Here is a 15,242-nt window from a genome sequence, read left to right on the forward strand (position 1 = left end):
GGTGAAAAACACCTGATTCTCAGGTCAGGTTGATGTAAACTTGCAAGGCCCCACCAATCAAAAATCACACTCAACTCTGTATATGAAGTGTTCTCCAGGGCTGCAGATAGCAACCAACCAACACTAACACTAGCAATATAATATGAATATTAACAATATATTAAACAATTGTATTAGATATTAGATTACCATTGTTAACAATTCTATGTTGCGGCCTAAAACATGTAAACAATATCTTTTCATGGGGAGGGGGGACGTTGTTGCCTCTACGTTTGTATTGTATTTGTATTCGGAAAGTATGTTTGAAAGGGAAGGAGAAAATACGTAAAACACACGTAATACATTTTCGGCGCGTGAGCTGTTGAGTTTGTCCTTCCGCAGAAAACAGCGAAGAGCGCTGTCATTTTAATTAACAGGGGAAAAAACACGCTGTATTATCGCAGTTCCTTTCATTCCTCCTCAGCTGCGGATGAATTCAACTGAAGCGTGAGTCATTCACACAGCAAAGCCGTTTTGTCCCGGAGACCCGGCTGGGGTGGACGGCGGAGTGGTCCGTGGGGGGTGAGGGGTGGCGTGTCTGCAGTTATTGTTTTGCCCTGCCCCCCACGCAGGTTCCCTTTGGAAACAGGAAGTCCTGCATCCAGTCCCCTGCATGCCCAGCAAAGGCCGCCCTGAAAACAAGCCTGTTGGGCAGAGCGGAGGAGGAGGAAGCCCCACTATGACTCGCCCTGTTGCGGCGGTGCGCCCGCAGACATGTGACCGAGCCGATGCCCAGGGCTCGCAAGGGCCCTGTCCCCTTGTGGGAACCGTTCTCTCACAAGGCAGTGGCACAGCACAACAACATACAGAACAGATTGCCTGGAAGGCGCCGTGCAGATAACCCTCAGACAGATAACCTGGGTCAGTGGCACGCACTTGTGGAAGGGGTGGGGTAGGCTGGTGCCCGAATAACAGGGTCAGATGCCGCTGAGGTTATCCGTAATCTCAGCCTCACTCAATCAGGACTCCGCCTTTTCACTGTACAGGTCTGAGGATTTTGTTGAACTGAAGAGACATCCAGCTCAGCTCCGAGTAAAATAACAGGTTGTGGAACTTGCTAGAAATGCAGCAAGGAAGCTTGAAACCAGGAAAACAGGAACCCTTACTTTCTCCCAGCTTTAACCGTCTTGGCTCGAATGTGGACAAATTTAGATTGTTTGAGATTTAGATTGATTTGTCTTGACTTACTAATGTACAAGTTTAACGTGCATGTTTGATGCAGTTTTACACAATCCTCCAAGAGCCTGATAGCAAAAGGTGTTTAAAAGGGGAAGTGGTGGATCTGTGGGCTGTGGGCTGCTGCTGGTGCAATCCTGCGGCAGGCTGAGTGCTGTACTTGTTTACTGCGTGAACAACAGGAAACGCACGCACAGACGTCCCCACAGGACTGTTAAGTGTGCTTCCCTGACTGTTTTTCATGAGCTCACAATGTTTTAAAAAGACCAGACATGCATCTCACATTACTGTGCACTGTTGGTGTAGTACAGGGGACAGTCAGACAGTCAGACCTCTGCTTATGCATTTATACGTACTGATGATGTATTTTAAAAACATAATGCTTTAATGTCTATCTTTGACTTAAAACACTACTTCTGTAAGAGTGTCTAAGAAATCATTATACTGTGGATGTCTGCACAGTAAATACACCTAAATTTCCCTTGACAATCTATGAAGTGAATGTGGTCAGAAGATCGCTAACAATAAGACAGTCAACCGATATCAACAGAGTTAGCAGCCCCTAAACTGAGATGCAGATAATGTCCCTAATACAGTATTTTGCAAAGAGTCGTCACTCTCATGGAAAAAAACACACACACACACACACACGGGAGACCTTCCAAGGTAAACGTCTGGCCGTGTCTCTGTCTCTCCTTGGTTCAGTGACAGCATTGTCCCTGTGGATGTGTCAGCGGTGCCTGGAGAGAGCCCGCTGTTTTGCTGGGTGTCCGATTTGGGTGACGTCCACTGTTCTCTCAAGGTTTCCTCTGCCTGTGTTTGTGCAGAGTAAGCACATGCTGTCCCCCATCTGCTGCGTGATAGGGCCTGCTTCCTGTGCAGCCAGGCCCGCTCTCTTCCTGAGCCGCTATGAGGGGGGGGAAACGTGACCGGCCGGAACACACTCCTAAAACAAGGCCTGGACCTTATCCTTCTGCGGGACGCCTGCCCTGCGCCGGAGGACACACACACACCCACACACACACACACACACACGGACACACGGATAGACATCAATGCAGGGACACACACACAGACAGACATACCTGCACAAGGAACAACATGCACAAAGAAAAACACACAGGAATGCATGCTCATACACACCCATGCATGCGGACAAAGACACAAGTATGCCTACACATACACACACACACACACACACACACACACACACACACACACACACACACACACGAAGTGTATTCAACCCATTCCCTGCAGTCCACACCAAAAACTACAGTTAACGGAATTTATGTCATGCCCTATGGCCTAATTTTCCAAACAGAGACATAAGCCCAAGGACTATAACAGCTACTACTGAGGAGTCTCCAGAATATACCTCATGTGTATTGGCCACCCGTTTTGCAAAACCTTTTATACCAAAGGAGCAGTGTAGCTAATCAACACCAAAGTTAATCTGCCGATAAAGACAGCAGACGCAAGCTTTCTTCCCTGTAGCCTGCATCCCCTGCTGTCCCCACATTCTGAAATGAAGGTGAAACAAGAACCTGGCTCACAACAGGGGACAGCTACAAAGCTGCTAAAACAGTGCAAAGACGTAGACTGGAAACCACTACCAGCCTACCTGATTCTAAATGCAATACGCTTGCTTTCCCACTTAATCTATTCATATTTATTCCATTTGGTTCCCTGTTGCAGTCCATACCAACCGCAATATGTCCATGAACAAGTTACATGGTATCAAGTATAGTAATACTGCGGTCATTTAAAATACAGTTATGCATGCATGACCTTGCTCAGTAATCACACTATCATGTGTGAAAAGTAACAACAGAATGAAAAATATATGTAGTCAATAATGCTGTCATTAGCAGCTTATGGGCATTGTTTGACAGTTACATATATAAAATGTATTCTCCACTCATGTATACATAAAGTAAAAGCATTTCATTTTTTACTCACCTGTACATGAAGTCAATGCAATGACAGATTCCCATCTATAATGAGCAATCATGCATATCATATCCCATTTAGGCCTCTTAACCACATAAAATAAGCCAAAAACAAAAGTCAAGAGCACTGAGCATTTGCCCATAAACACAGGCTGAGACCTACGGCCCGGGTTCGCCACAAGCCGTGTCATTTGGTGAAAACTATCCGGACAACGGCGAATAAACTGGCTTCGTTCCATCAGCCATCATTTCACAGGTTTCCTGGCATCACCGATTTTATGCACCCTGCAATTTATCATGTGCCCGCAAGCTGCACAGATGATGCCAGTGCAGTGGCTAGTCACCAACGAGCACCCACGCCACTCCTGTGACTTGCAGTGCGAAAAATAGCCGTTGGCTACCTGCAAGTGTACTGGAGGATTTCAGTGGTCTCACCCTCTGAGGCTGTCCCAGCGAAATGAGCCAAATGTACAACTGGCGATTCCTAAACAGAGTTGCATAAAGGGGAGGAGGCATTGCCAAAAAAGCTCAAAGAGAAAGTAGGGACCTATGTGAAGGAATCTAGAGACAGGAACAACTTCAGGCTAGTGCCCCCAAACTCTACACCCGCACTTTCTCTGCTCAACTTCCTCATCCTGTTCCTCTTTGAATATGACAGCTCTCTTAACATGGGAGGCGTACTCACAGTTTGTCGGAAAAGCTGCAGTTCACTGTGTGCAAACTCCCAAGTCCATAACAGACCCGTGGCGCTGGTTCTATCCGGCCAGGCCCAGCGGGTCGCGCGTCCGTGGTCCGGTTGGCCCTTGAGGCAACGCTGTACTCACATAGCTCGGTCCCAGGGTTCGGATTCTCTGTTAGGTGGCTGGGTGGGATGGAGTCCCGATTTTGTAACCTGGTGAGGTTTCGGGCTCTGTTTTCTGTGCTCCAGCAGGGGAGCGGGGTGGGGTGGTGACTGGGCGGGGCAGGCAGCTAGAGATGATTCAGCACAGGAGAGTCAGCAGGGTGGGCATTTCCTCTTCTATCACAGGGCAGACCTTAATGAGACACTCACCACCTGGTAACAGAGGGGGAAACAATTAGAAGAGAACAATTAGAGAACAATTAGGCTAGCTTGCAGAAGGATGATGCACTCATCAGTATTGGAGTGGACGTGTGGCAGGGTACTCCTTTCTTTCTCCACTGATGCCACTGGCTGAGAGCAGGAGATGGGGCGTGGCCCTGAGAGAGCAGGGCCAGTAAACCCTCAAATGATCAAGCAACAGAGCCTAGACACCAGGCTGACTCGTCCTCATGCTTCTGGCAAATAGCCTATTAAAATGCTAAACTGGTAAACGCACCTCTTACCTCAACAACTTAAGGAAGATGGAGTTGTTTGTGTCAGTGTGGCAGTGTTTTTTGAACTGAAGTTCAATGTCCTTAAAACTTGTGTTCTTGTGAACATGGTTATATAAGATGATGAGAGAGGACATCAGCTGTGTACTGCTCTCCTGAAGAAAATGTCAGTGCATATCAATGAAATATTTTAAAATGGTGTGAATGCCACGCATTCCAATGATCTGAAATCGAGACTTATACGCCTTTAAATGAAATCAGCTCGACCAAATATTCTTCCACTAAGCTATGAATTAGTCGAGCTGAAAGAACATAAGCCGAGTACTGATCCCATTTGATAACAAAAAACTTATCATTTTTTTCTTAATTTTCAAAACCGCTGCTGGAACAAAATATATCTATTAGAGTTCCATTTTCAGTCCAGATTACTTTTCGAGCTCTGCATGAATCCCCCATTTATAACAATATCACTATTTCTGTTTGATTTCTGAGTAGAATTACTGCAATTATGCATATGAATAAATGTGGTTTACCTCAAATAACTTTCCTTTTTCTCCTCTTAGTCTTTGAGCCATTACATTCACTACCTTCACAATTGAGCAAAACCACAAAAAAACACTTAAAATCAAGTGCAAATATTGCTCATCATAAATGCACTGAAATCATTGCAGGCTGATACAGGCAATTGGTGTTTTAAAGCAAGAGAGAATATAGCTCGTGTGTATCAATGTGTGTGGATGTGCGAGTTTTTATGCAAGTGTGTGTACGAGTTTGTATGTCAGTGTGTGTGTGCGTGTGTGTGTGTGTGTGTGTGTGTGTGTGTGTGTGTGTGTGTGTGTGTTTGTGTGTGTGTGTGTGTGTGTGTGTGTGTGTGTGTGTGTGTTTGTGTGTGTGTGTGTGTGTGTGTGTGTGTTTGTGTGTGTGTTTGTGTGTGTGTGTGTGTGTGTGTGTGTGTGTGAGAGAGAGAGAGAGAGACAGTGCAGAGAAAAGGGGAGAGAGGTGGCAGGGGAAGCTTGGGACTAAAGCCACTGGACAATTTATCTACCTGGGAACACTGCGCCACATAACAATCCAAACCTTGCGCATTCCAAGCGGTTGCCATGGTGACGGTCTAGCACGGCTGAAAGGGGCTTGCGGTGGCTTTCGCGCTTCCCCGGTAACATCTAAGAGACGGCCGGCGCCGAATGAAGACAGGCTTGCGGCATCCGCACCACGACACTCGGGAAATTGAGGTGTCACGCCGCAGGATTTTCACGCCGCGCACATAACAGCGGAAATAAAAGAGATTTAAAGGCTTCTCGGCGGGAGGGGCGCGGGGCGCATCTGCCGCCCTCAGATGATGCGTGCCCCCCAAATGTTCCACGGATTCGCTCCGAGGAGCAGATTACACGGCCGTCTTGGGTTTACCCCTCCTGTAAACAGTCACCAGCACCTTATATCGCGCACATCAATTATATGGGGCAGGAAAATGAAGTAATCGCAAGGGAAATTTGTGAAATTTTATGTTTGCATTTTATTACCTGCATTTTACTGCAGTGATTCAGCTCTGCCGATGCTAAGGCTAAAACCTGTTAGGTCTGAGTCGTATGTGTGTGCCTTTAATATGTTATCACATTATCATGTTGTCATAATATTATATTCTCACTATATATGGAAAAATATCACATCAAGGACATTCTGATGCAGTGTTTGAAAGGCCCTTTAATGGACAATCTCATTGACTGTGTAAATGGTCATGACAGATTTCTCAATCGCTGGTTTGTCAGTATGCAGTATGGTAACGCTGTGGGGTGATGTGGACCCATGCCTCTGAGAGTAATGCACATTCCAGATGGTCTCAGATGGCCAGGTTCGTCTGTCCTGGCGCCTCTAGCCGGCCCGCGATGCCAGAGCTAGAACATGCCACTACAGGAAAGCAGGGTTAGAGAGCACAGACCACAACACAGCTCAAACCCAGGTCATCACACAGCAGGACTCCGGGAAAGTGTACAGTCAATATAAGCCGTGCAATTCCTGCACAGTGTGGAGTTAATAAACAGTGCTACACAAGCAAAGTCAAAGGTCAAAACACAGCACAGCCTCAGCACAGTCTATAGCCAGTCACAGTGCAATGCTCAGCACATTCGATCACTGCTTAACTTTACAGTCCGTATGCTTTTGCCCACAAACAGCACAGTTTCAGCACAGTCTATAGTCAGTAACAGTACAATGCCTGACACAATGTATCATTGCTAAACTGAACAACTCTTGAACAGTCTATTACAGGGGAAGCCAACCTATCGCAAAATAGGAGCCATGTCAACAGGCCACCCAGAACATTTTTAAAAGAATAATACTTGATTCAGTCTTTCGTGTCATTCAAACTGTCAGCTGCGTTGTTCCCATTCAGTTTTATTCCACCCATGACATGAGGAGGAGGTGATGGGAAGGCCATGTTGCCACGGATACGGTGCTTCAGGGTTTTAAGCTTGGGGGAAAACAAGGATAACAGCGGACAACATAGACCACAGGGATAACACGAACACTCCTTGTTCAAATGTCTTATTTGTCTATGCTGCAATGACACTTTACTTTAAGTGTTTCACAGGAGCAACCCATAACATTTTTATCTTTGGATTAATAAAAGGATTTTTTTTTTCCCTTCTCATTCACTTCACATAAAGCTGTGAAGGGCTGTTTGGGGCAACAGGGCCTTAGGTTGGCTGCTCAGTCTAAATTCAATAAACAGAGCAGACCCATCACAGTTTATAATGCACCATCAATAACAATACAGCACAGGAGTAGTGCAGTGGTAGTGTAGCATAGTAGTAAGGAGCAGGGCTCGTAACTCAAAGGTTGCTGGTTCAATTCCCTGCTGGGGCATGGCTGCTATATCCTTGGGCAAGGCACTTAACCCAGAATTGTTTCAGTAAATATCCAGCTGTATAAATAGATAACATGTATATATTGTAACCTATTGGTTGCGATAAGAGCATCTGTTAAATGCCGACATTATATTATACTGCAAGTATTTAGCAAATGCTCTTATCCAGAGCAACTTTCAGCACAGTAGAACATACGTGTATCCATCCAAGTTAAATGAGCAACAGTGTCAGACCAGGCTAACAGCACTCCCAGACCAGTGAATTCAAGCTGGTCAAGCCCTGCCACAAGTTAACTTGTACTACCTGACTAGGCTACGGAAGCCAAGTACACTACAGTACATCAGTCACAAGAACACAGAATCCAAAATACTTTGCAATACTACATGTGAAATAAACATCAAATCCTAGAGGTAGCTGGTGCTAGGGGGCAGGGATTGAGGTGGAAGAGAGATGCAGCCTGAAAAGTCTTCAGTCTGCAATGGAAGCTGGTCAGTGATTCCACTGTCCTATCCTCCGTGGGGAGTTCATCCATCTTCCATCACTGAGGGACCAGTACAGACAGGGATCATGTCTGAGAGGAGCCACCCCGTCAGTTGGGGACAGTCAGTTGCCCTGTAGATGCCCACAAAATAATGTGCAGTCTCCAGCACAAGAAGCCAGCGCATCTTCCCTGGCATCTTCCCCGGCAACCCCCGAGCACAGCGTTCATCACACTCTCCAGCCCCAGCCAGCTGTGTCCAGACACAGCCCACAGTCCCACTGCTGTCTCCTGATATCACTGAGAACAGCGCTATCTCACCCCACTGCTTAGCAGACCCCTTCTTTCTCACTCCAGAGAGCTTCAGCAGAGACTCTTCTGGCTGCACAAGATGTTCATATTTGTTTGCTTATTTGATACAATGGAGAAATGTTCAGTGAACTAATTTGACATCTGTACAATGCCTCTGCTCCTGTTTCGGTGGCATATATTTGGAACATCTCTATATTGGGAACATCTCTACGGGAGAATTATTGTCATTCTAGCCTTGCCTCATGATAATGGGGGCTGTTCCTTTCATTTACCTGGAATGAACCTTGTCCCATATCCCAGACAGGGAGTCAGTCATGTTTCCAGCCTACTTACAAGAGCACTCGTGTCAAGTGTGATTTACATAATTGGCAACAAACTCAGCCTTTCACCACATTAGCCATTCAGCATGCCGTGGCTGACACTGCCGTACGCGGATCCTGGTGAACCTGAGGTGAAATCCCAGCCTCTCAAATCACTCCTTCACAAAAATCGCAACTGACTCATCCTTCCCTGACCCCGTAAGCCAGAAACGCTTGTCGCTCGGTGTTGCCGCAATCTGAATGCATGAGACTCCTTAAAGAAAAGCCTGGCCCTCCTCCTTCCCCCACCCCTCTCCGCCCTTCCCAGAGAACATGGGACCTGCTCAGCATGCATTGCAGACCCGGGCAGCGAGCCTAACCTTTAAACAGCAGATGAAAAAAAGGACCAAGTGCTGACTGTGAGCTTTGCGCCCGTGAAATCTGGTTATGCCTCCACACGTATGTAAAACAAACTCAGATCTAATTACAAGGGTCACCTAGCGCACCCCGTCACCACGGCGATGGGTCTCCACGGTGGCATATCTGGCTGCTGGCGCTGTGTCCCAGAGGGCACGTCTCTCGTCCTTGGGAGATGGGGGTTCAAAGAGACCCCTCTGACATCTAACATGTTTTGACCTACCCAGACGGGATACGATCTGCATTGAGACTGTCTTACAAGCTGGCCTAATTACTGGAAATTACTGTGAGTAATACAGTGGGCTTTGTCTTTGTTGATCATTGAGTGGTGTAAAGAAACTGTCAACTGCCAATGGACACAATATTAAAGACACTGACGTGACAATGTCACACAGCACACCGATGTAGCAAACATCTGTTACAGATGGTAACTTCACCCCCTGGTGTGTACCTCTCAAGCGGATGCTATCTCTTGTCATGCGCTCAAGGGCTATAGTTCAAACCCCACAGCAAGCCTACCTTTATATATATCCGTGCTGCTCATTAGATCCCCACTGGGGAGGTGTCCTTTGGCAAGGGGACACGGTAAACTAGTGCACACAGGAACCAGCATGAAGGGGCTCCCAGGATAGCTCCAGAAATATCAGAGCTAATCAAGTGGCGGTTCTTTCTCGCCCAAAAGTAGCTTGCAAAGACCTACATTCTCCCTGTGATGAAAAGCCCGGGTGCCTCCGGCGCTTCGCTAGTGTGACGCGGACCTTATTCTCCCCGCCAAAAAACATGTCCCTAAATAAGTCACGACAGCCTAGATTACAGAGGGCCACGTTTAATTTGCTTGTAGACGATCCACCTCAGATCCAATTAGCCCAACCTAACAGCCGTGATACGGTAGGACACAAATCCAGGGGTCCAGGATCATGTTTCACACATGTTTTCACTCTGCTGGTGTGTTTTCATCTGATACTGCTGAGGCAGGAATCTCAGATGAGTATTATCTTTTAAATATGTGTTCTTTTGTCCAATGCTCTCAGGTGTGATAACTTTCCGACTGATAACCATTTATCTGACTATGGTGGGCATGCCATTTAATTGCTTTTCTGTTTCAGCTCCTGTTTTTGCAGAGCTTACTTTGATGAACATCTGTTTCCTTTAAATGTCATATTACCAGAAAAATACTTAGATAGCCAGTCACTTTATGAACACTCAGACTGCAGTCTGGTGTATAGAATCAATGTTGATGCACTTTAAAGTGAAGTACGGTAGAACAAGTATTATCAGTACTCTAGAGTGACATTCCTCAGAAAAAGAAAATCTACTACTGAATAATGCATAAATACAAGGCCTTTTCAAAAAAAACATAGAGCATCTTCATATTCTGCTGACGGATTGCAACTTTCAGGTTCAAGGTTTTCAATCATTTAACAGACATTACATTTATCCAATGAAACATAAGCCTTTTCTGTCTCTCTCTCTCTGTCTCTCTCTCTCTCTCTCTCTCTCTCTCTCTCTCTTCCTATCACAGATGCATGGATGCATGACTTGGCATTTCACAGCTTGCAGGCAAAACCTGGCCAATGAGGGCTCTGGCAATGAGTTAGCCCCGCCCACTCAATGTCAGCAAGGTTTTTAGGTTTAGAGGTCTCATGAGAATAACTTCAACGCATGGATTAGGTTTTCATTTTAAAACCACGCCGGGGCTCAACTTTAATTTAGAGCCAATGCCACCGGCAACAGACAATAATATCCCCCATCATAACTCCTCATAACACCTTCAAGTGTCCAACCCAGCTCTAATGAAATGCTCTCAATTCTAACTGGTTTTCAAAGATATAATGCCCAGTGGCCTGTCATAAATAGCGATTACCTTAATCGCTATTTACTTGTGTGTCTAATCAGAGTTTAAGTATATATATAGGGGGAAAGTCTGTATTTGAAAACACACCTCAACTAAAAGTGTTTAGACAGATATACAAATCCTGTCGCACATCAATGAACCATGCAAGGCTGACATGTCAATGCTTTGTGGGTCCCACCAAATGCTTTCACAGGGTTTTCTGCTGTCACACAACCACCTCTCTTAGTGCCCGGGAGAGTGAGCATGACTCAGTGAACAAAGATTGAAGCGATCAGCATCGACTGCGAAATGATACCCCCCGCTGCCAACCAACTGGGATCAGCACATGCTCAGCCAGGCCCCCTAAACACAGGTTGTCTCCCGTGTCGACCAGAGCCGTGAAGATCTGTCCGTCAGAATTAGGGGAAAGAAGTGGCTGGAAAACAAGGCTGTGTTCCTCTTAAAGGGGGCACACAGAAAGGCCCTGCGGGGAGTCTGCTCTGTTAGACTCTGTGTGATGTTATTACCCAAGGAATTACTCATAATCTGCAGGCCAACGAACACACGTTCCCCGAAAACGAGCAAGCTTCACTCAGCCTAATTTGCCGAATATTAAAGGCTTTCAACCGCAATGTTCCTACGCCTACACTCCTTCAGTTACTGCTTGAAATATTTACTGAGTCATTTGCTGTTCTTTTCTTATCATGTTTTGTGTTTGCTTTGAGACGGGCATGGCGTAGCACCTGTGCAAAAGTAGATGGGACTTTTTGATAAGTCATAAGGCCTTGTTTTCTGTCGCTAGTAGAAAACTGAGAAGACTCTCTGAATTCAACAAAAACCCCCCTATTTCCACGACTAAGATCATACTACAAGCCTTTGTGCTCTCTGAGCCTTCAGCAAGTCCATTCCATTTCATAGTACTGACAAGGAAAAAAAAGGATCGATTCACTGTTAAACAAGCAACGCGAGTGAAATGGCTGGTCATGTAAACAGGGGCATGGCAACTCTGGCCAATTTCCCATGCTTTGACATTTCAGATAGCGAGGGTATTCAGAAGGCAGTGTATTCAGGCTGTACATCAATGGGAACCCACAGGGCCCAGCAGAATAGTGGCTGGCATTGTGGTGTCTGCACCTGGGTTACCAGATATTGTAATGGGTTTTTGATCCCCCTCCAAACAGTGAGTCACTGGGACAAAGGAGTTGCAATGGCCTAGATGCGGGATGGTGCTCTGAAGCTATAGAGAGAGAGGTGTGGAGCAGCACGCTGCAGTGGGGAAAAAGGATCAGCGTCTGCGCACCTCTCTTGTCTCCATGACACCCTGCAGAGAGGCGCACAACACGCACACACATACTGTTCCACGAAGAGACACGCAGACACGTGGGGACACACACACACACACACCAGTCTCCACAGAGAGAGATCACATGCACTGCACCAGACACACATGCACATACAGATACACACAGACATGCAGGCACACACACACACACACACCAGTCTCTGCAGAGAGAGATCACATGCACTGCGCACGACGTGCACACAAACACGTGGGGCCACGCACACACACCTCTACTGAGCTGGATCACATGCGTTGCACCAGACACGCACACAAATACAGGTACACGCAGGCACGCGTACACACACACACACACATACGCGCGCACACCATTTTATGAGGAGAGGGATCATATGCACTGCACCAGACACACACACATCACAGACACACAGAAACACACACACATACACACACACTCTCGTTCATGGCTGTTTCTATAGTTTACATTTGCATACTGTCTGCTGGATACAGTAATAACTGAATTAATCCAGGCTAAAGTATTTTACTTGAGGGTACAACAGTATTGCTGCAATCAGGACTTGACCTGAAATCCTCTGGTTACACAGTCAGCCCCCTCAGCCACTGCTGCCTGCGTGCGCACATGGACGCCTGTCTGCCCTGCAGCGCGCGCTCCCCTGCAGACCCCGGGCCCCTCACCGCGTGGTTTCTGGGAAGCCCCAATCTGCAGTCTCTCTGCAGGATTTAGTGCCCTCTCCTCAGACGTCTGGGACACCAGATTAAACCCTCACAGACCTGCCTAATCGAAATAAAAAAAAAATCAATTTAAGGAGATCAGCTCCAAAATGAAGAGATACACGCCGCAGAGCTGCGAAAAGGGGATCCCGTTTCATCCATTTAGCGGCTGCTGGGGGGACGTAATCCGCACTCCGCCGGCGTTCCCGCATACCCTCCTTTGCTTAAGGTTACGTCCCGCGAATAAAGGGTGAATAAGAGGGGGGGTAATGAGGCAGCCGTCTCTCTGCGGTGTACCCCCTTCTGTCCCGACACCGCATCTGTGCGCCGATAACCCCAGGAGACACCACGCCCAACAACACAGCCCCTCCTGTAATCCCCCAAACCAGGACTCCCTCTGTCGAATTCCCCTTCCATCATTCCGCCCAGCCAAATAAAAGCCTAATGAGACAAGTAAAGGAGCCATTAAACATTTACAGCACGACGTTAACGAGCGAGGAAGTGAAGAACGGGCAGCATGGAGCAGTGTCTGCCCCTGCCGTATGTTTCAGTGGACCGGGCGGGGGTGTGGAAAGCCGGCAGCCAAGGAACACCGCCTCATGTTGATAAATTGCATTTTCCGGACACGTGCAGAGTGACGGATTGAACCCTTTTCTGTAAATAGCAAACCTAGAACTGAAATACATGATGGTAGAGGTGAAAAACAGGTGCATACATGCATCATCGTTTGGGCTTCCATTACATGACGCAAAAATGAAATCCAATTACACATCACTAACACACTGTAATCAAGGAGTGTGCATGCTGTAGATGGGAGTGCACAAGCTACCACCAGGATTTGATGTTTATTTCACATGTAGTAGTGCAATGTATTTTGGATTCTGTGTTCTAGTGATTGATGTACCGTAGCGTACTTGCCTTCCATTGCCTAAGCAGGTTGCACAAATTAACTTGTGGCAGGGCTTGAATGGTGTTACACTCACACTCATTGGTCTGGGAGTGCTGTTAGCCTGGTCTGACACTGTTGCTCGTTTAACTGAATGGATACACTTATGTTCTCTTGTGCTGGAAGTCGCTCTGAATAAGAGTCTGCTAAATGCATGTAATGTAATGTAATGAGTGGGAATAAGTTGTACACCAACAGCAGCCAGTCCTCTTCCTGAAGTACTTAAAATGCTCCTGCTGAAGTGCTTTGATTTAGATGGTCACCTATGCTGATTGAGCCCGCTAATTGATCCAATTAAGTCATTAAAGGCTCAGACTGATAGACACCCAGAAGCATTTCCAGCACTTCAGCATCAGGGTTGCCCACCCGCGCTGCAGGCCACTGCAGGCGTAATCCTATTGGTCGAGGCAGCTTCCTGGAACTCTAACGATCAAACACCGTGTTGGCCGATGGTTCAGCGTCTGAGAATGGCCTGCGGCCAGAACAAGCAGAACAGGACACTGATAAAATCACTCCGGCGTCCAACCTGGCACCCGTACAGAAAGACCTTATCGAAAAGTTACAAGTTCATAGAGTGCAAGTGCATTTGTAAAATAATAGCTGAAGCTCTTTCTTCCACTTCATTATTATTGTATTGTGCGTTATTCATGTGGAAGACGCCCTTATCCTGGGGAACTGACATAACATTAGGATAATGCAGAATCAAATTAGTGTTAGAACGGTGCAGAATACAAACAGCAAATAAGCAAGTAGATACGGGAGCATAATACACAAGCAGCCACATATCCCAAGGCAACACAGAGCAGTAAATACTATTTGAAATACAAATCACTAAGTGCAGCGAATCCAATACTGAAACAGACGCTGGCTGCTGACTACCTGTTGAAACCATATGCTAAATAATGTATAAAAAACAGCTGTCAAAGTGTGTTACAGCTTGGGCAGAATCCGAGTCCAAACAAACGATTCAGAGAGAGCTATGCTGGCTGTTGAGCTATCACAAAGTAAAAGGCGAATGTGTGGCCAAGCAGGCTACATTACATTAAATTCCATTACATTCATTTAGCAGATGCTCTTATCCAGAGGCTAAAAGCTAAAGGGCAAATGTCAATTTTGAACACATTGCCCAGATCCACCGATCAATAACACGCATGGACCAGTTATGAGAGACTGCTGAAGGTAAATAGTGAGCAGAACAGCAGGTGGTAAGGGGACACATTCCACAAGACAAGCAAAACACACGCCCTCTGTCCCTGTCCCGCCCTCAGGGAACCGCCCTGTGTCAACCTTCCACCTGGCCGGCATGACACAACTCAGCAGAGCCGCTATCGATCCTTGCTGGCGCGCACAGACCTCACAGGCCTCCTCAAGGCTCAAGGTACAACAGCTCGAACAGCTCCCGGATATGAAATACTGGAGGCACCTAATCCCGCGCTAAATCAATACAGCCAAACAAACCCTGAGACAGGGCTGCAAAAACCAGAGACTGCTGCCCACCTCCACACACTTCCACAGAGGCTTTCCACACACTCCCACCCACAGAGCTGCGACTGGGAAAGGC

The 15,242-nt window shown here is 46.8% G+C and overlaps 1 protein-coding gene across 3 annotated transcripts in view; it reads right to left on the minus strand.

The window, feature by feature from the left end:
- The window catches only part of ptprea (protein tyrosine phosphatase receptor type Ea), a 74,120-nt gene that overhangs the window by 29,409 nt on the left and 29,469 nt on the right, over nucleotides 1–15,242 (minus strand). For all 3 annotated transcript variants that reach the window (XM_036528865.1, XM_036528848.1, XM_036528857.1), the window contains exon 2: nucleotides 3,853–4,221. The gene's annotated coding sequence lies outside the window, so the exon portion shown is untranslated. The remainder of the gene's footprint in view (nucleotides 1–3,852; nucleotides 4,222–15,242) is intronic.

This window comes from Megalops cyprinoides, chromosome 1, assembly GCF_013368585.1.
Source record: "Megalops cyprinoides isolate fMegCyp1 chromosome 1, fMegCyp1.pri, whole genome shotgun sequence".
Classification (NCBI taxonomy): domain Eukaryota; kingdom Metazoa; phylum Chordata; class Actinopteri; order Elopiformes; family Megalopidae; genus Megalops; species Megalops cyprinoides.